The 21,763-nt window shown below is 43.7% G+C and overlaps 1 protein-coding gene and 1 long non-coding RNA gene across 7 annotated transcripts in view; one reads left to right on the top strand and one right to left on the bottom strand.

Moving 5' to 3' along the window:
- sema6dl (sema domain, transmembrane domain (TM), and cytoplasmic domain, (semaphorin) 6D, like) overlaps positions 1–4,363 on the bottom strand; it is a 33,089-nt gene extending 28,726 nt beyond the window's left edge. For 2 of the 5 annotated variants that reach the window (XM_035628577.2, XM_035628581.2), the window contains exon 1: positions 4,155–4,363. The gene's annotated coding sequence lies outside the window, so the exon portion shown is untranslated. The remainder of the gene's footprint in view (positions 1–4,154) is intronic. The other 3 variants (XM_035628582.2, XM_035628583.2, XM_035628584.2) reach the window with 2 other exon arrangements.
- Positions 1–21,763, top strand: part of LOC118302454 — a 170,788-nt gene that overhangs the window by 51,598 nt on the left and 97,427 nt on the right. The gene's annotated exons all lie outside the window — the stretch shown is intronic.

Below are 21,763 nucleotides of genomic sequence, written 5' to 3'. Positions count from 1 at the left end.
TTATATCTCCCACAGGTTGATTCATATTTAAATGAAGTAAGCCCAAGTCATTTTTCTTGCGAGTCATCTGGCTTTGGCTGCGGCGCACAGCTTCGCACATACACACTCACCCACTGTGACTCCAGCTATTTTCTCTCTCTATTAGCCTCACGCACATAAGTGCATGTCTGCACACAGCTGGTGGGGATTACAGGAGAGGAAGCAGAGCGAACACACGGGGGTTTCAGAGTCAAAACAATGGAGCTGGACTTGACCTTTGACCTGCATGGCCATTCGTCTGTTGATAACATCAGTCCGTTTCATCAGACAGCCCCAGAGTGTGTCCAGGCCATTAAGTGTGCTCCGTCCGAGCAGACACAGATGCTTTCCAGAGAAACCTTCTCTGTGACAACACACACACTGCCATCTAAAGGATTCAGCTTAGGATAGTGATGACTGTAAAGTATAAGGGTATGTGATAATGAATGGCTTCCATTAGAGGGAAAACCCTTCCTCTGCACTTTTCCTGGTGGATGGAGTGCTGAAGTAGCTTATCTCTATGTTTCTATCCTACCTGAGGCTATATACGAGCGGTATCCTGCATGTTAAATAAAGTCTTTCCATCTTCTGAGCCGCCTCCTCTGGGGTCCCCGGTCCTCACATTAAATCTCATCTTCCCTTCCTCTTTCTCCATCCAGGCGCTGTTAATGGGATAATGTGCTAAATTATGATATCCTGGTGTCCTCATCTATTCTCTAGTTTTTTTCTTCTCACATTTCATCTACTCGCAGTTTTTTCGCGTCGGGCTGGAGTGAGTATTTTCTCTGATTAAGACAGAATAAAGAAAAACATTGTGCGTGTGTGTCTAAATCCCTGCAGCGGAGACATTTAGGTGCGTCTTAAGTGTACATGTGTGTCAGCGCACTATTGCAGTGGGATGTAAATTTTATCTCCCAACGGCCTGGTGGCCGTGTCGTCGACTAAGTAGAGTCATTTACCAAAGGTTACAGCTGCAGTCATGGATACCAGCAGATGATAAGTCATACTGATGAGCCTTATCTTAGGCAATTTCGTCTCTATATTCAGTGCTTTTCTAAATTTCCCTGTCTCCCTTTCTGATGCCCTTCTTTTTGTCTGTCTGCTTTTTTTTTCAGCCTCTTCATTTTTCAGTTCCTTCCTCTTTCTTTTATCTCCCTGAAATCCTGCTAATTCCAAAATCCTTTTTCTTTTTTTTTGAAAGAGAAGAGCTAACCAGTATGTAGCTGTCAGAGGGTTATTACACAGTCTGCCATTTTCAGTGGATCCACTCTGCTATATCATATCCTCTGCTATGGAGATATGGAAATGAGACAGCAGCTCTCAAAACAGTTATCATACTTCATAGGCAGGGATGCAGTTGGGCCAGTGGCCAGTGCCCCTGGCTTTCTCATTTCGGTCGGGAGGTAAATGTTGCTGAATTGCAGCCTTGTGACAAACAAAGCTGAATGGGAGCCTTTTTTTTTTTTTTTTTTTTTGCAGTAGTGTGTCCTTGTGTTTGCAGCCAAATGTCAGGAACAACAGGTATTGTGCGACAGTGACGTTACAGGGGTTTAAAATTGGTTGAGCAGAACAGCTGAGTGGAGAGCTTGGATGAGAAAAGGCATTACCTATGTGAATTTATGAAAGTTTGAGAACTTCTTTCACTGACCATATCTTAAAAAATGAAAAGGGGCAGATTATTTAAATACTTAACATGTCATCTGTAATTACACTTGATCTCAATCTACTCTACCACTTCCCATTCTCTAGGTATGACATATTTTCCTAAATTCAACCACTTTTTGTGCCACAACTCCAATTTGCCAATTCTTTTTTATAATTCTAAATTTGAAAAGCTATATTTAAAGACTTATGTGAGCTCCTGCCAGCTCCATTACTGTGGGCTCTTTCATCTCTGCGCCGGAGCCTTGAAAAGCCCAAACCACTTTCAAATACCTATTTCATTAGTTGCAGTGTATCGGTACGAGGGAGCACAGTCAAACTTGGCCTCTTCCACTCTTCACTAAGCTCCTGGGTGTATCTCCGACAGACCTGGGGGGGGTCCAATGTTGCATCACATGGTTCACATGGACGTGTGCTGCTGCCGGCCCTATGTGAGCGTGTAGTCAAGAGTGATTCCATAATGAGCAGTTTGTGTGTCATCTTGTGTGTGTTTGTTTGTCTGTTTGCCTGCTGGTCTAAGCCTGTGCGTACACGTAGGGCCGTGACTGATGCACGGCCAATCCCTAGACCTGGGGAAGATGCATGTGGGTGAAAAGTAAACTCGGTAATAAGCACTCTGAGCATGTGTATGTGAAAGATTCTGACTCGGCGCTTGCGAATCAGACTCTTGCCCAAGGGGGTCTGGGCTGTGGTTTCAAGCGTTTGATCATAAGGGAGCGATTAGGTAGGAGAGGCAAACTGAGCTGTGTGTCAGTAGCATGACTGGCGATTTGTGAGTATAGGATGAATGTTCTGCGGTGGCTGGAGTTCCCCCTAGATCAAGCGCACACTGTTTTCAGATGACTGTTTTTAGCAGCAGCTGTCTGCTCACTCTCTGGGCATGAAAGACGGACGGCACGGAGTTCGGGATCTAAAAGACCAGGGATACGAACAACAAAAGGAGCACAAAGGGGACTCCGAGTCTCTCCAGCCATTCCATGTAGCACTGGCACTTTTTATTGTGTGGGTAGACTTGATATTGCTGCCTGAGCATGCCAGTGCTTCAGGCTGTGCTACACAGCGACACACCTGCCTGAGTCAGCTGAGTCAGGGCACGCACGGCTGGAGACGGGTGGGCGTGTGCATATAGAATTCATTTTACGGGAGTTTGGTTTGAACACGGCCTCAAAAAAAAGGAGTTTCCTCCTCACCCCCACTCTCTTTCTCTACACTCCTTTCTCTCTCTAGCTTGTTATGTTGCTCCTCCCCTCCTCTTCAGGTTGTAATATGTTTCTGGGAGCTCTTTGGGAGGAGTTCACCTCTCCTGTCCTCTGTGTTTGTGTCCTAACAACCCAACCAACCACAACTCTCTGGCCTCAGCCAGCCAAGGGAGCGCAGGACTAATTGTGCAGGTCACCGAGGTTACGCAGCCTCTCCAAGTCTCCCCGCTCTTTCTGCCGCCGCCTCCCTCTCTTTGATGTGGTTCACTCGCTGCTCTCCACTCAATTACTGCATAATAATGCATGGCATCACGGTTTACATTGCCATGACAAACGAATACTGTACTCCCCAACTAGAAACCTAAACAACACATCTGCTGTGGAAGTTTCCTTTCTTGCTCGCTCGAGTGGTTAATCATGTGGGGAATCCTTGAAAGCTTCCAGTTTTTTTTTTTCCAGCACAACCTCTGCTCATCTAAAATCATTTAGAGCATGTTTTGTTTCCTCTCTCTTTTTTTCATTCTGTGTGTGATGTAGGAAATGTAGGAGATGTTTGTCTTTTCAGGCGGGTTCCGTTGTCTTTTGTGTGTCTTGTCTGAAACAGCATGTCAGCCAGGCGGGGCGGCTCTGGGAGGATGTGTGCGAGAGAAAAAGAGTGTGTGTGTGTGTGTGCTGAATAAAATGTAAAAAGCACTACGCCTGCTTGCACACACACACAGCAGCCTTTGGCCTAATGGGAGCTGACACTCTGACAGGCTCTCTGAGCTCTTTATCTGGGCCTCTCGCTTCAGAATTTTTGTGTATGTGTGCATGTTTGTGCCTGTGCATTTGTGTGTTTTGTGTTTCTGCTTGCGTGCGTGCGTGCGTGTGCGTGTGTGACCCCAGCGGTGGCTGTCGCCAGGCCCCTAGAGAGTTCTTTAACCTCCTAACAGAGTCACACTCATTTACATTGAAATGGGAGAGTGGCAGGGCCTCTTTATAGACTGTTTGTTTTCGCTCTATAGAAATGCGCCTCAGCTCCGCCTCTCTCACACACAGCATGTGCACACGCACGCACATACACACACACACACATATGCAGAGTCACGCTCGATACATGGGAATGTACTCCGCTGCAGCTCACACAGTTGGTTTTCCAAACTGTTGGGCTGTTATGTGCCCTCTTTAATGATCTGCATTGTGTGTGTGTGTGTGTGTGTGTGTGTGTGTGTGTGTGACTGAGGCCATGTGGTTGTTAGCTGAGTGTTTTACCACGTCACACTGAAGCTCGCCTACCTCCTGGCCAGAGCTGCTCTGGAGTCCCTCAGGTTCCCATCAACAAGCTGCAGGTCCCAGACTCCAGATAAACGCAGCCTGTGGTATGAGATGCTAAGATCAGAGGGCAGCACTACGAAGCGAGATTTGCGTTTATCCAGGAACCTTCATGTTTAACTCTGGCATCTCCATCCTGCGAAGCTGGGTCTCTTCTTAAATCACCACGGTAACTTATGATGAAGGAGAGAGGTGATGAAGAGATCAAAGCCAGTAACCAGTCCAGCTACTGACCAATCAGATCACTGGAAAGCTAGAGTCAACATTCTGATCTACGGGATCCTCCCTGGGACAAAAGAGTTTAGACTAACGTGACATATGAATAAAGCGCAGCAGATATTGAGCCCAACCGTGACCGGCCACTTTAGGAACGCCTTTGCTTCCGGAAGTGAATTTCCGATTCACTCACTCCATTGACGTTTCATAAAATCCTTATACAAAGAGTTATTGTTATTCACATCATACTTTTAGGCAGACTTAAAATTATTTGGAGTGGTTCTTTTCTCTTTTAGTTGTTTGATCATATTATTAAAAAATTTCACTTTGTAGAAAGTCACTTTTACATGTCGCTTAAACCAAATCGACCTGCGCGTATCAGCGTTTCTTCCCAAATCATATTAAAGACTTTATTCGTGGTTCTGGCGATGCCGCTCGTAATTACCGACTCTTCCACATGAACGGGCTCGTAACCGGAGAGGAAAACCCTGGGCAGGTTATTCAAGATAGTCAATGTTAGATTAAGTCAAACCAGATAACGAAAACATACCCTGGGTATGTCGAACTCGCTTCGCAGTACAGGCCCCAGAGCTACCTCTTCAAAAAACGTCCGGGTCCTCTAAGGGGAACGCTCTTAATCTGACCCCGGACCAGTGTCTGTGCTTGCTCAGGGCAGAGAGGGTTTCCAGTGCCGGTGGTGGCTGCCAGGGAGAGTACAAGTCTAATTATAGCAAGCAGGAAGTGAGTGGGAAGGAACTTTTTGATGATCCTTACAATTATATTTATGTCAGGGAAGTAATGTGGCGGAGTAGGGGAGAGAATCTCTCTCTCTCTATTCCACGGCCTCTTACATAGACAGGACTTCTGCCCTTTGTGCAAGCTCCGCTATCTTCTTTCTTATCTTTCTTTAAGGGTTCTCAACAAAAAAAAAAGAAAAAAGTAGAGCAGGGTGCACAGTTTAAAGTCAAGTGGCTGGGCAAACAGCAAACTGAGTCGGACGTTTTCCACCTGTCTTGTTCTCTGTTCTCTAATTTCTTCCCTGATAAACGTTCACTTACACCAGCTTTCCCTCTCTTTGGATGCAACCCCCGCCGTCTGAGCAGGGACAATCGTTTCTGTTAAAGATCACAGAGGAGTCTATATTTAGACCCTCTCTCTATGTATTGTGTATGTGAATGCAAGTAACTGTCCATGCTGTGTTCAAATGCTCTGGATACATAAACTTTAAAGCAAAACTGCCATATGATTGTTTTATGAGATGAGGTCATTTTTTTAGTATTTAGTTTATTTCTGGACTTTGTGTAGAACCAACATTACAGGTGGTAAATAAATAGCTTGGTTGCTACGGAGCCATTGAGCTTCGCAGTTTCACTCAGCGTGCGGTGGTGGTCTGCTGGGATGGAATTTGCAACAGACAAACACTGAGTGTTTTTCCGAATCTTTACTGGAATTGATATATATTTTTTAAATGTGGATTAAGGTGGGAGTAAATTTGCCTGAGGCAGAAAGGTGGGAGGTTTGAAGGAGGAGGGAAGAAAGCTTGCTGCTTGCCCAGAAGACCGAGAGGAGAGAACAAAAGGGATATCTCACTTTTCTTTCCTTTGCCCTCATCAGCTCATTTAAGCGGTCTTCTGTCGGCCTAGAGCGAACACCTAGCGCATTATATGTAAATGTTAGAAGTACAATAGACGCACTGAAAGGAACGCTATCAAACCTATAACCGAGACCTGATTTCCTAACATGGAAGCTTGAATGAAGCACTTGTGTGCCAGTTGCATGGTGCACATGGTGGCAGCCACACTTGTATATCAATGGGGCCATGCCCTGCAAAGGAATGTCCCTGTGTGGTTAGTTTGACTTTTAAACTGTGTTTTTTAGGATGCAAAAATTAATTTTAGGTACAGTTATACATGTTTTAGCTGCACGCCACTTCCCTTTCCTGTCTCGGATGAGTCATCATGTGTGTGTGTGTGTGCATGCGTGCGTGTGTGTGTTTGTGCGTGCGGTGAGTTCAGTCACCGCAGTAAGAGCAAGCCACTCTCTGCCTCCCTATGATGAGATCCAGATGGAAATTTTCAGCGGATTGCCCACTCTGCTAACCATTATGGTTCCTAAAATGTTCATTTTTTTTCTTCTTTCCTCCCAAAGTCTCTTGTGCTTTTAGACAGTTTTATACAGCAGTGGACACTTTTTAGGCTCACGCACACCCACTTGCAATCTGTGGACTCCTACTACTCCTGCAGTAAATAAGTTAAACCTTTTATATACATCAAAGGGCTGTTTCATTTTGCACCATCCAGACTTATAATAGTGTCCCATCATGCCCGGATTATCAAGAGGCCAGTCACATCAATAGGGAAAGACAAATCTCTCAGACTCCCGCCTGGACGTGTCATTTGCGCTGCCACAAACTGGATCAGAAGGTTGCCTCCATATATCCACAATCTTTGGTTCGGTTGTGAGGAAGGTCACGCCAGGATCATGCACACAGACACAAACACACACACACACACACACACGTACTCTACATCCAAACACAGTCAAACAAAGTGTTCCGAGCTCCAACAAACAGACCCACCAGGATCCAAAGCCAGAGGGCTTTCAACTTTGGCCAAGTGGTCTACCGCTCATCCCATCCGTCAGCTCCCCTCCGGGTATGGGGCACAGATGCAGGGTCAGCTAACTGTTCACAAACGCACATTCGGAGTCCCGTCAACAACACTAGCTTTCTTGTTTGATCAGTGTTGTAGGGTAACAATTTATTTATTTTGTTTTGGGGGGGGGGGGGGGGGGGGGGGGGGGGGGCTACATATCCTGGTTGGGATGTGGTGTTTTAGGTGTTTCTACTCAGATACAGTGAGGGGCCTTCTTTAATTTTCCTGGATGTGGAAATACTTGCGCATGTGAAACAGAAAGCGTGAGAGATAGAAAGATAACTTCTCCGCGTCTGTTAGGAGTTCAATGTTCAGATAAATATGTGAAGATTACTTTTCAGTGTGTGTGTGTGTGTGTGTGTGTGTGTGTTTATAGTATTGTGTGGACACGGCAGTCTGTGAACGCAGCTTCATGTTTGCATAAACGAACGCTCATGCGGAGAAAATGCCAGCAGATGATGAATTCGTCCCCAGTGCGGCAAGGTCAAGCAGTTACTTCGAGAGCACGCGTCCCCCTCCGTTGTTGTGAAAAATGAAATGAAGATGAAAATGATTTTTTTTTAAAATTCAACATGTATTCGTCAGTGTTCCAGACAACACTGGGTCACGTGGGCTTACACAAGGGTCCTCACATCAGCGGCATCAAAGACAGCCACCGGTTGAATTTGCAGATCGAACCAAAGAGCAAAACGTGAATCTCCTGTCTATCTCTTTCACAGCCAGATTTTCCCGCTTATCTCGAGCGCTGCCTCTCCTCTCCCTGCCTTTTACTGCCTACTAAAAAATACAGCTGCAAACTTTGTTCAAAGCACTTTACAGCGCTGACCTTAAATCTCAGCAGGCAGGCCGGCTACGTGAGTTGAGTTGTTGCGTAAATTTGCCTTTTTTTGTTTTGTTGTTGTTGTTGTTGTCATACTTGACTCGTAATGAATAATTCACTGGCAGACCTTTATATAGGGTTAAAACCACTGGGTTCTGTGTTTGTCTCTAACTGCTGCCTTTATGCAAGGCTCTTTATATAATCAAAGGTTTAATGGCACATTTTGGCTGTTGACCTCACTCGCGATGAACAGAGGGTCAGAAACTTGCACATATACACAAACACACACACAGCTCGGCCTTCCAATCAGTGCAGCGCATGTTGTCAAGATTTGTGTTAGGATAACATAATGACCAGTCTCTAGCATAGCTGTACGAGTTTGTGCCAAATTTGTCTCTTTTATAAATGCTTCGAAAACCTTCCGTCGCTGCCGTTCATTAAACGTTATATATATACCGATCTGCACACAGCTGTAATATCACACCTCGGCCCGTCCCGTGCTGACGAGAATGAGTCACCAGCCAGCAGGCGACGAACAGCCTGAATGGAAGCTGTGGGAGAGTTATTAGTAAACACATTTATCTTCCTGATGTGCCCTCTGTGAAAAGGGACTCAAGTCTGCGTGTACCAGCATCCAGTGGCTTCTTATCTGGAGCTAAGCGGAAGTCGTGGTGACAACCACAATTAAGCAGGACGGCACAGAATGGGAGAGGGTCACACACACGTAGCATTTAGTCTGTCACCACAGCGAGGCCGGTGACACTCAAACACACCGCAGAGACAAATATACGCGTCATTAAGATGCACAGTTTCCGATGTGTTGTCTTCGCTGCTGGCTAGTCCGGGGGTAGATTGTGATAGGTAGAAGCCGATGATGTCTTATTCATTCTTAAAAATATGCAGCTTGAGCCGCAGGGCAGAGTTTTTGGGGGTTTTTTTGAAATGGGAGCTCATTCTACTAAAAAAAGGAATCTTCGTCAACTTGACAATAGGTTGCAAATACAACGCAACACAACGGAATACAGAAATGCACTGCATGGAGCACGGGCGACAACAGAAGTGTTTCCATGGACACAAACACAATGACGAACCCAGCCGGGACACTAACGCCTCAGTGGTGTTGGAAAATGAGCTAAACCGCAGTTTTTCTTTGTCTTTCTGGTTTATTTTAACATCGTGAACACGTGATTGAGATATCATAGATATCAGCTGTGAACCTTAGCCTCAGCTTTTTTGCGTGTCCCAGTCGGGTTCATATTTATTTATTGTTTGAGGGGGGGTCCATGGTCGTCTGCGCTATTTGCGGCATGTTTATCTATTTGTATTTGCCAAACAGATGATGTTTTCCCAATTTGCTTGTGTTTAGTCTGTTTGCATGTGTTGCCTTAAGTCGAGCTCTGTCAGCCACTCGAGACATTACTGATCGACTTCAGAAATAAATCATGAATCTAATTAAAAAGTGGGGTCTGAACTCTTGACTTCCAGCGGAGCAGCAAATGTCTCGGGAGCTACGATACCTTACACTTCGCTCTTTCGTTTGTTTGCTTTCTCTTCGGCGGAGGTGAAAAATATTGAAAGTTATCTCGAGTGTGAGTTATTATTGCAGCACGGGTCCAGGCAGGTCCTCAGAGCCAAAACAGCAGTGTTGGCTGGAGCGTCCTTTGAAAACAAATCTTAACTCTCCCTGGCACAGGACGTTTATTTATCCCACAGATACAGGCTCTATCGCTCCGGGCCGCCTGACATAGCCCTGCTCCATATTTCATATATTCACGAGGATAAATAACACTGACTCTGACAGTCCAACTCATGCTGAAGTATGTCAAGATGTGTGTGTGTCTCTCTGTGTGTGTGTGTGTGCGTGTGCGTGTGCGTGCGTGCGTGTGAGAGAGAGAGTGTGCATGTGTGTGATAAATGTGTGTGATAAATGTTAAATTTGTGACAGAGCAGCACTGCCTGGAGCAGTCCTTGAGAAGAAGCTGGGTTCAATGATTGAACTCTCTTTTCTACCATTTCTCTCCCTCTTCCTCGCCCAGTGTGTATCCATCCGACTCGCTCTCCCCCTCTTCCTTGTGCTTGCCCTGTGCAGCAGGCTCCGACTTTCTTCTGTTGTCACCCTCCCTCCGCTTTCTCCTGACCCGGTGAGAAGCCCAGATTGTAAATAAGGAGCACGCCGTACCTCCATAGACGTATTGATCACACACATGCACGCACATCAGCCAGGTGGCAGAAATAGGCTGTGATTTATTGTGACTAAAGGACTGGATGCATTTGACTGAGTTTGTGAGTTGCTGTATCTGAGTGTATGTGTGTCTGTGTGCGCGTGTGTGTGTGTGTGTGTGTGTGTGTGTGTGTGTGTGTTAGTTATTGTGATGTTTACATGTTTCCCACTGAGACCAATACGTTTTCCGGGATATTTACTCCCAGAGTTGACTGATAACATAATTAAGGTCATGTAGTGATCTGTGGCGGCCGTGTTCCCGCTACACACACACAACTTGGCCAGTAAATAAAGCCTGGGCCCAGGAGGCTATCTTGGGACAACATATATTCAGCAAACAGACACACACACACACACACACACACACACACACACACACACATATATACAGTAGTCGTTGTGGTGAAAGTACATTGGTGCAATTTTTGACACAACTGTTTTATGACGGCTGATAAGTATAACGTTTTTGTTTTTTTCACCTATAGTTTTTTTCCACACGTTTTGTCAAATTAGCACCAAAAGTTTTCAACTTACCTATTGTCACACCCGGGTGAACGCGCTAATTTGCGCGATGACAGAGGCAATTAAGCCTCGTCGGTAAATGCGCTGAGTTTGTATACTTTGAAAGATTTAAGATATAAGGTAACGTTGACCACCGTCTCACTGGCTTCCATGCTGGCTGCTTTCTGTTGTTTACTACACTGTTCTTCTTCTTTGTTTTATGGCACGCACTGGCCATCATCAGACACTGGTCTGCTCGCAGTGTGAAAGTGGCCAATTGACAATTTTAAGCGGGTCGACCTGCGTTTAAAAAACCCCGGGTCTACACAGTAATTTTTGTGTGAAAGAGGCATAAGAAACCAAATGTATCCAGGCCCAAACTACTCCTTTGACCTGATAGTTCTGCAATTGCAGAAGTTAAGAAGAACTTTCTGCTTTAACCTCTTTATGTGTGTGTGTGGTATCTCTTGAGACAGAAGATCATCCCTCTCCACAAGTTTCAGACTGACAGCTTCCTTCATTGGAATGTGAATGGCAGTGGCCAATGCAACTAATTGGCCTGTGTGTGTGCATGCACAAATGAATAAGTGAAGGCATTTAAACTTGGTTAACTGCAGTTGAGTCTTTATTCCCTCAATTTAAAAGAGGTCCTGATCTGTGAGCGGGAAGACAGACACTGAGCATTTGGCCTCACATTCACATCTTCATCGACAGATCACAACACATGCAAATTGAAGTGTTTATCTCCTACAGTGAGCCACATCCGTCTTTAGGAACAGTCTCGTAACGTACAATTTAACGGCCAACCTCTTTATGTTGCGCTTACCATTAATCCGCATCTCTATCTTCAAAGAGGAACAAAAAAGACCTTTCATCATATGATCAAGACGGACCAGCCAACTGCTTTGAGACTTGTGAGAGGATTAAATACACTTTCAGGGTAGAGACAAAACCTTCACATCTCAGCCAGCTGACAGACAAGTAGGATGGAAGTGTGGGAAGAGCTCTGTGGAGGCTGGGAGGCTCTTGGCTGGGAGAGCAAAGGGAGACTGGACGACAGAGGTCAGAGGGGTCGTGCGGTCCACTCTCCTTTGTTACTCAAAGACATGGTTTTGCTTATGTGGGTATTGACAGGTCCAGAATGCATTTGTCCGTTACCACAAAGGTGTGGATTCACAATGGGACGTCACATAGTGCTGTCGTTACATTTGCACACACTGAAAGATGAGCCTTTGCTTTCAAACGCAAAAGGATTCAAACTACAGCAACAGCAAATTCTAAGTCTGAAAACACAGTTAACATGTACTTGTTCCACAAAGATCTCTGTCCGCTTTGAAAAGCCAAACCTTCTTTCTACTCTTCTATTCTACTCTTTTTCACTCTTCTTCTCTTGAGTGGCAGACATCAAAATAATATAATACAGACATTACCTTTGAAAGAGAGGGATATGATGAGATCATGGCATGTGAATGTTGCCTATTTAATCTTGTTGCACTCAGGTGTTTCTTTAAAGCGCTCAGAATGGTGAAGGCCACTTGTGTAGGCTACACCATGCGTCGAGCCTACGAGGAAGTATAAGCCAGGCACTGGTGTGGATGGAATACTGAAATGGAGAGAAAAAGATGTGATTTTAGATTTAGCCAGCTTAGTGTGGACGTGGTCCTAGAGGCTTTCCTTATTGCGCTGTGGTCCGCAGGTGATGCAAGTCGTACACAGCCTCATACACTTTGAGATTGCTTTTAGCAATGAAAAGTGTTCTATAAATGAAATGTATTATTATTATTATTATTATCATACACAGGAAGTCCATTAACCTGCTGCCACCAGTGTAATTCTGAGTGAGTTCCTATGAATATTAACTAGTAAGTGCATTACAGCTAATTACAGTGGGAGGACATCTTCCTCAGTACAACTTGGGCTGTGTCCAACAACTTTTGTGTATTTTTTGTTTGTTTTTCTCCCCCAAAACTGGCAATATGACATTCACATGCACTTCACACCATCAGAGCCATGAGTCATCTGTGAAAGAGGTGAGAAAGGAGTGATGGTTGAACCTCTCTCAGCTTTTTTTTTTATTACTGACACTAATATTTCTGTCACTTTTTTTATGTGAACAACCAAGAGCAACACTATGAATGCCTTTCAGGAACGACTATCTGAAAATGTGCACCATTCCCCCGGTATTTAAACCATATCACGTCCATGACAGCCACTTTTACAACACGCCCTCCTGTGCGGCTGTTCGGAACAACGATAAACACAAGGAAAGGTACAAAATTCACCCCTTGTAAAGGTACAAGGAAAAGTTTTAAATTTGATCACAGCAGTTGGTTCATCAGATTTGGCCGTCATGGGATCATTGAACTCAACCTCTTCATTAAATATCGTTTTAAAACCTAAGTCTAAATTTAAATCTAAGTCAGTGGTTGCATTAATTCAACTCAAAGCAAAATATACCGTTTGGAAAAGGGGCAAAAGTTGAATTTGTCATTACCTTACAGCTTCAAACCCCCTAAATGAAGCCTTCAACTTGGCCATGACAATACCGCACATCCACTGCGCAGTTGCGTAATAGAAGTCAAATGGCGGCTTTCTTCAGAAACACAATAGGGATGCCAATTGAGAGCAATCACTCTGCGGTCTTGAAGGAGGCCCTGTGTTACCACGTCTAGTATTGTGAGACCTGTCTAGAGCTCAATTCACAGAGTCTGAGGGTCTTTCATCTCCCTGGGCCTATCACTCCAAGCTGGGAAACAAGAGCTAAGGAACTCTCAGCGAACAGTTCCCCTGCCCGGCTTCCCTGCCCTCAGACCCCTCCTGCCGTACTGGCCCTCTCAAAGGAGTCTTTCAGCATTGTGTGCAGGCCCAGTTCCAGGTCAATGGGAGCCCAGAGATTTAGAGCTGCAATCTGAGTGGGAACAAATGGTTTGTTGGGTGAGTGGCCTGAAGTAGCTCTGGAACTTCCATCAAACTGAAGGTATGACTGCAGCAGCGACTGCAGAACTATTATGACTGTAAGGCCGGCCAGAGGTTGGATCCAGGCCCTCAAACGAAACTTTATGTAATGTATTTTTATTTTATTTTGATATTGCAAAACTTATTCAACACGTCCCAACAAAATGCCAGAAAATGTCCAAGGTAAATTAATGCTGGTGACACCTGCTTTGGCATTTTCAGAAACACAATTACACTGACCTGCGAGGGACTGACATTTAAAAGAAACACTTTTCCGGCCATCAGTGGAATTACTGCAGCAAATCTGATTCAGGAGACTTTACCCAGCGCCGAGTAAAGAAATCGGTTTGATTGCCACGGACAATGTGTTTATCCGTCTGGTCGAATTTTGTTCCGTGCTGCCGGAGGAATGCTCCTTCGTGGGGAAGGTCGCATCCTTGTGCAGGGTGTGCTTTTTCTCTTGTCCCCCCCATCTGTCCTGAGTGGCGGCTCAGCTTCATTTGGGAGACATCACCCCTGTACTCTATCTCTGGCTGCCTCTGCTCAGGCTCCCGTGTGAGTCCCGGCAGCTGATTGGGTTGTATAATGTGACTGATGTCCTCTGGGCAATCTGCTATGGGACAAAGACGCATGTCCAGGTGATCCACAGGCTGATTGGCGCCCCGGCTAATGGAGAGGACACCGTGACCTCTGTGGCTGTCAGACGCCACACACTGGCCTGTTAATCATGCATCCGGGCACTGGCCTGCCGCTGGAACCAGTCTGCCATCGCCCGTGTGGCGTCTGGCCTGCGAGCCCCCCAAAACATTCACTAGCATGCATGCTCGATGGCGCAATGGTGTGTGAGAGAATTTTGAACCTTCTGGTCTCTGGCTGAACTGACTCCATGTGCTTTGTGTGAACATCAGAGCAGGAGATACTTCCCTGTTGCTTAAAGGTGTGTGAAATGTACATATTTCCCAGCAGTACTATTGTTCCTTTTTTCCCTCTCTCTCTCCCTCCCTTACTTATATCTAGCATACATTGTGAATATATCTTATCTTACCTGTTTAGCAATGCCTTTCACCCCGTCACCCTTGTGCGGAGGTGTAAGCAAATATTGATGTTTTTACTGCTTTATCCACTCTCCTCCTCCTCCCCTCTCCTCCTCCTTACTCACCGCCTCCTCCTCATAATCTGACCTCGTCTCTCTTTAATTGGTCTCCTGTATGCTTAATCTGCCTCCTCCCCCCTTTGTCTTCATCCAACATCTACTTATTTGCTTAAGCTACAGATGGTCTGGTGGATAGGCTAATTTATCGCTCCTTTATCACCCACTACAATCACAAAGGCAATCAGACATGTAGCGCAGGATTGTGTGTGTGTGATTCTGTGTGTGTGTGTGTGTGTGTGTGTGTGCCCTGTTTGGTTGTTGCATTGTTAGAGGCGATTCCTGCCAACACTATTTCTTTTAGACGGACAAAAGCCTTGTTTTGGATGAGCCATGTTCATTGTTCACACTGACACTGGTTTTACGACAGAATGACTAATGAGTACAGTCTAGTGTGTGTGTGTGTGTGTGTGTGCGTGTGCGTGCGTGTGGCATAAACACTTCGTAAACAATAGTCATTGGCAGCAGTCTAAAATCCTGGCAAAGTGAAATTCAGGGTTTGAAAGTAGTGTGGTATGACTGTGCATTAGCTCGCCACATCCTACACAACTTCAGTGAAGCCTTTTCTGATGGAGACTAACTCTATTTTTAAATGTAAAAACAAATTCAAAATCATGTGTTGATATTGCCAAGCTCCATTGCAATCCTTCAATGAAAATAAATTGCCTAACACAAACAAAATGGACGATGGCATCATTGGGTCTCTTGTTCATAAAGACATTTATATATGATTCCATTCGCCAACATTATGAATAGCAATAAGTGTAATGGGTCAAGGTTACAGTGGTCAGACAATACTGCAAATATATAAAGTAAACTCCTGTAGTTTTACATAGAATGGTCTTAATATATGCAAAATATACACTTTTTTTCTCAGGGCTTTCAGTGGATGGGATATAATGGGTATGTTGTAATGTCTGAAGATGTCTGAAGGTCAACCACATACCTCACTCCCAGACAGGATGATGTCATAGAGGAGGAGGGAGGTTAACGAGGCCTGGCGTTAGACGTGAACTGAAACAGGGTTCAGGTTGCCTCTAGTTTTTATCCTCCACAATCTAAGGCTCAGTACAGCAATAGATTACAATTTTATGTCACACACATAATGTGTTGAGTTATAAAATATAGAGAATATTAACTACACCGTTTCCGGAAGAGAAAGTGAATGAATAAGTCGTGACCTGGTATCTGCTGCCCTGAAAGTTTGTACATCATCCCCTAAACTCCTGGCCCTTGAGTTTCTTATATCTACCCAAAGTCAAACCTCTCAGACAACCGTAAAGAAAAGTTTGAAGAAAGCTTTCTTTTTTCTTTTCTTTTTTTACAGCTTTCACCTTTTACCTGCTCAAAAATTATGCAAACAGTCAAAAACAGCAGTGCATACAAAGTATTTGTGTACAGTCAGTGATGATTCACATTGTTTGCAAATTTGCACACAGCACCCAGGGTGCACTGGGGGAACACGGAGATTAGAAGGTAACTGCAATCCAGTGGAAGCAGAAATAGCAATGTCAAGAGACATTCAGAGAGCTACAACAATATAAAAAGGTGCGAAGTTGAAAGAGCAGCAAATGCCTCAGAGGGATTTAGTTTAATCATCATAAAGGTGCACATATATTTAAATAAATAAGCTTATGCAAAGTGAGACATTGAGACATATGGAACTAAGTTCAGCAACACTTGTCACATCATTAAATATTGATTATCTTTACAGTCTTGAGCTTGAGCTTTGATTATTGAACTTGTGTGTGGTCTACATCCATACTACTACGTTTCTATTTTGAAACAAAAACAATCTCCGTTTTAACTCCGTATCAGTTTTAATCCCCGTCTACACTAACACACCTGAAAACACATATCACGTGACTATTCATGTACACTAGGCACATGCCGGTGTAAACAGGAAGCAGATTGTCTACTCTGCGGTTGCTTATGTACAGAAAATACTACAAACATGAAACAACAGTAATGAAAAGTAAGACAAGGAATTAAATTCTCCATGGACCGACGGCGAGGTGGAACTGTTACAAAGCCTAAGTGTTTGCAACGTCTGGCCTTCACCGCTAAGGCGTTGGTGATAAGAACCAATGCAGGTGACTGCATCATCGTTTCCAAACGTCTCTGTTCTTTTTTTTATCGTCCATACTATAACACATCCCAGGAGTTTTTCAAACTAAAACTTCTCTGTTTTAAGTGCTCGGAAATGCCTTAGTAGTGTGGATGGCAGTCGTAAGTGAAGCAGCAGTGCTGCATTTAAAACAAAACAAGGTAGTAATGTGGATGTAGCCCAAGTGCATGTTTCAGTGGCAGCTGTGTGTGGACACGGCCGGATGCTGGAGCGGAAAGTTCAGAAGGTGACTTGTTTGATGATATAAGATCAAAGTGTGAAATAAGATGTTAAAGTTTGTGGAGAAAGTGTCGAGAAAGTGAGTGAGAGGTCAAAGCTGCAACATTGTCGGAATAATTATAGAGTTGGTTGGAGCTGTTAATAACGACCTTCAATCTTCGAGACAGATTTATTTATTGCACCCTGAATTCATTGTGTGCCTTAAACTGTAACATGTAGTCACTGAAGTGTTGCAATAGCGTAACAGATCATATCTGATCGCCATATACAGTAAATTGTAATTGTAAGGTTGATTAACTCGCAGGATTTTGTTTTCGTGTTTCACACCAACCTGAATCACTGAGTCCAATGTCCAGTTAATGCTCTGCTCTCAGTTCAACAGTCTACACTTTATGTCTTTAGATAAAGTGGCTCTGAAACACAGGACTCAACAACTGAACCTGTTTAAAGGTCCTGCTGTCTATATATTGTTGGTGTGGAGTTATTGTTTAAGGCCTGACCTTTCTACTGGATTGAGCTCTCCATCCACTAACAAGAGCATAGAAAATAGAGATAAGAAAACTCCCACAAAAAATTGAAGCATGCTCGTCACAAACGACTTGTGTATTGAGGATGGCAGATTACAGAATGTAGGTATTTTGTGACTCTGCATTTAAAGAGATTCCACAGTAAACTCAAATTGAGCCAGAACTATCTGCGTTACTCATGTGTCTACTTGCTCTTTTGGTTTCCTGGGTTTTTATCCTCCAGCTTCATGGCTCATATTTCACCCAGTTGAACGTAAAGGACAAGAAACAGGGGCAAAAATCATAAATCATGAAAACACCGTTATAGTTCTGAGCTGTTCGCACAGTCTACTGCACATTTCACTTTCTGTAACCTTTTTGGCAAAAGACTCACAATTAGATATCTGACACTATCTCTATTACTAACGGAACATTTGTGTGCTGCACATTGTACCTGAGGTGAAACAAATACTCACTCAATTTATGAGCAAGGTAAATTCCTCAAGGCAGATTAATAATGAAAATGGTGGGTGAAGACCCCCATAACTGGAAGCACTTAAGGTCAGGCCCATGCAGCTAAAACACTTTATATTGTGTTTTCCCAACTCTGTCTCCTTCTAAGTGCTGCAACTGTCTCAATATTGACAGATTACTAAAAGGAATGGTCCACAACATCCCCTTAACATTTCAAATGAGGTTGGGTAAATTATATCATCATTAGATTGGATGGCGAGACGGCCTCAGGGACATTCTTTGTGGAATCAGAAAAGGCAAACAAACAAAAAACATTTTCTTGGAAAAGACAATTGATGGAATGGTAATTGAAGCTACATAAAATTTACAGTAAGGAACTGAGATGTATTAACTTTCCCAGAAACCACTGCGGCTTGTGCAAGGGCAGCCCATTACATAAACCTACTTTTATCCATCCATCTATCCAGCCATTATAACCACTTATGAAATTTCCTTTGAATTGCTTAAAGAAGTATTTTGAAATTCTCTTTCCAGAAACAGTGGCCCACACAAACCACACAGAACAGACTGTAACCATTTTTCATAGGGAATATTTTATATTTATAAATTTAGAATTTAGGATCATACTACAAATCCTAGTTGTCTTTTATGTCTATTTATTTTAAACCAATTTGTTAATATAACTTCTTGTATACGGTTTAAAAACCCAATTGAAACATAAGGATCAGCTGCTAATTCCGTCACATGTAACTATATAACATTATTTCACTTTTTCCTGTCCAAGTAGTGTGTAATTGAAAGTTTTTTTTTGCCAGGATTATATTTCAGTTATTCCCTATAGCTTTCATAGACCTACAGTCACAATACAAGCTCAGAAAATAGTCCTGCAGTACATACAAGTGATGATGACGTGTTTTGTTTGGATCTACAGGATGTACTGTGTAACCATGCATTATGAATTTCTTTAAGCGCCCCCATCTACTGCCGTTTCAAAATACATCATTCCGGGTGAAGCGATATTCCCGTGTGTGAAAGGGTTTCCTCTGATGTCAACAGTCAACGTCATTGGTAGAGACGGGAATAACGCAGGTAATCTGCTTCAAATATTTATCCTCAGGAGACGCAGGAGGAAGTGCTGCACTGCTCTTTGGCACCGTGGCATGATGATAGCACTCCCTCTTTCAGCTCGCTCCCTTAAACAAGTCAACAAGCTAATACTACCTTATACTTTCCAGATTTGTCAAATGCATTTGGAAATTTGTAGTAATGCCACTGGTAATCTTCTGCTGGCAGAAATCTGTGGTTGTACTGCCACAGTTTAAATTCAAGCTCATTTAAAACTCATAAGTCAATGAAAGTACACGACAAAATCCGAGGAAAACCCACAAGGTTGCATTCAAGGACGAATCAGCTCAGGGATGTTGCCAGGTACGTCTCTCTTCCTCTTCCTCTCTCTTTTCATCTTTCTCCCTTTCTCTCTCTGTCTCTCTCTCTCTCTCACACACACACACACATACACCTCTCCAAAACCAGGCCAATCTCCTCCTGTCTGTGGAGATTGAGCTGCTCATCAGGGCCTGTTAATTACATCATTCTCCGAAGGGATGACAAGTTAAGCCACTCTCCTTTCCTGGTTGGGTCTGAGGCGTGGAGGCGGTCCTAAAAGCTAATCTCAATAAGCCATAGGGTGGAAGGACATGTCTCTGCTGTCATCAGTCATCAATGATTCCAGCTATCGGTTAGCAGAAACTCCCCTGCCAGCTTCAACGGGAATAATTACAAAACACAACTGTTTTGTCCCTACAAGGCGCCTCACCCCTGTGGTCTTTCCACACCTCCCCCCACCTCAGCATCCACCCCCCGCCCTCCTCCACGCCCTGTTCTATTACAGCATGAACAAGGACATGATTGCAATGTAACACAGTTACAGACACAACAGGAGATATGAGTGCCTTGTGTAAGCCTGATGGCTGTGCTTTTCTGGTACCTGGTTTGTCAGGCTTCCTTCCTCGGCAAATACATGCATAAGATGTTTACCCATGTATGCAGCTTATATGGGAGCAGCGCTCTCTGTATGACTGGGTATCACAGTTATTTGTAGGGCTGTTTGGAATTTTTTCCCCAGTGTTTATGAAACAAAAAGCCACATATATCTACCCCTGCTTTTTGGTGAATCGTTGTCAGTGCCCAGTTTGTAATTTGCTGTGGCCCACCTCATCCATGTTACCATCAGAACATGCTAATGTAGTTGTCTGTTTCCTCACACCCGCGTTCAGTTTACATGTTATGATGATGTTAGAAAAGAGGTCAAGAGATGCATCTGTTTTCCCTAACCTTATTAAAGAGCTTTTAATTAGTGTCAGAATCTCTGTAGATAAGGCTCCGTTTGTGTGTGCATGTGTAGGCATGTAAGATTCTGCACACACATGTACAGATGGTTGACAAATTAAAGTAAAAACCAACATGGGTCACCATTTGGTATTGATTCAACAAGTCTCTGACATTCTCCTGAAGGGATTAGAAACCGTTCTCCTGAAAGCTTTTCTTTCATTTGTTGTTTGGACAATGGTTGTAGAGATCGCTGTCTCACATGTCCCTCCAAAATCTCCCATAGGAAGTCCACAGCCCATAGTTAACGTAATTGTCCTACCCATTTGACCGATAATCTGTCAGGGTTATTGAATGTTAAATTAAAATATTTTCTATCATCGTTTTCCCATCATATCTGCTCTGCAATTAATCATCCTGTTGTATAGCAACTTAAGCATAACAAGCCCCTTTGTGCAGGTACTGTACGTCACTCAAAGTGCTTGATTAATGATAGAGAAACATTTCATACATCCACCTTCGTTCATCTGAAACTTCACTATACCATCACTGGAACACAACCTCGTCAACAAACAGAATCCAGACAGCCGTTACTCTTCCTTTTCAATACATAAATGATCAAACAAATCCGTTGTATGTAAACATGTAGCTTATGTCTTGTATGGAGAAGTCTGCAAAATTCCTTTACTATGCAACCCTTCTGTGTGACATTGTTGTTGCTAATGTTCATCCATCTGTGCATGCGTTTGGATACTCATGAGTGAACTCAACAGTTTGCCTTATCACTCGGTATCTTAGCGAGCTGATTGCACCGTGGCCTGTTTACCACTGGTTGGGTTTTAATTGGTCTGATAAGAACAACGGCAAAGACGACAGACTCCCTTGGCAAACAGCCCAACCGAAGTCACTCCTTCCCCGAAACATACTCAGATACCTATACACTTAATACACTCTTTTAAAATTTCTGTTTTGTCCTGTATTTCACTTTGGTTTAATCAAACAAGTTTCCGATTATCCTCCTCTACGATATTTCACTTAACATCACCTAACATTTTCTGTCCATCCTCGACTTCTTTCATCTACTTCTTACTTCATTCCTTCCCTCCATCCCCTCCTTCCTCAAACATTGCCTTAAATGACGAAGTCCGCCCACTCCAGCTGCTTTTCTTACAGCCCAGTAAATATCAATAGCATCTGGGTGATATTTACTGGTGTGGGGAAGATGAATGCCCTTCTCTAAATGCTTCAACCTCATTGCCTCTTGGAGTATTAGTCATGTAAACAACGTATGCTTATTAATGGTAAAAGCTTTCCCTAATGATCCACACCTCACATGAGTCTGAAATATCAAGTCAGGGCATAAAGAGCAGCCATAGATCATCATAATGAATGATGGGAGGC

Source organism: Scophthalmus maximus, chromosome 4 (genome assembly GCF_022379125.1).
Source record: "Scophthalmus maximus strain ysfricsl-2021 chromosome 4, ASM2237912v1, whole genome shotgun sequence".
NCBI lineage: Eukaryota > Metazoa > Chordata > Actinopteri > Pleuronectiformes > Scophthalmidae > Scophthalmus > Scophthalmus maximus.
This window is presented reverse-complemented; position numbering and strand designations above follow the sequence as displayed.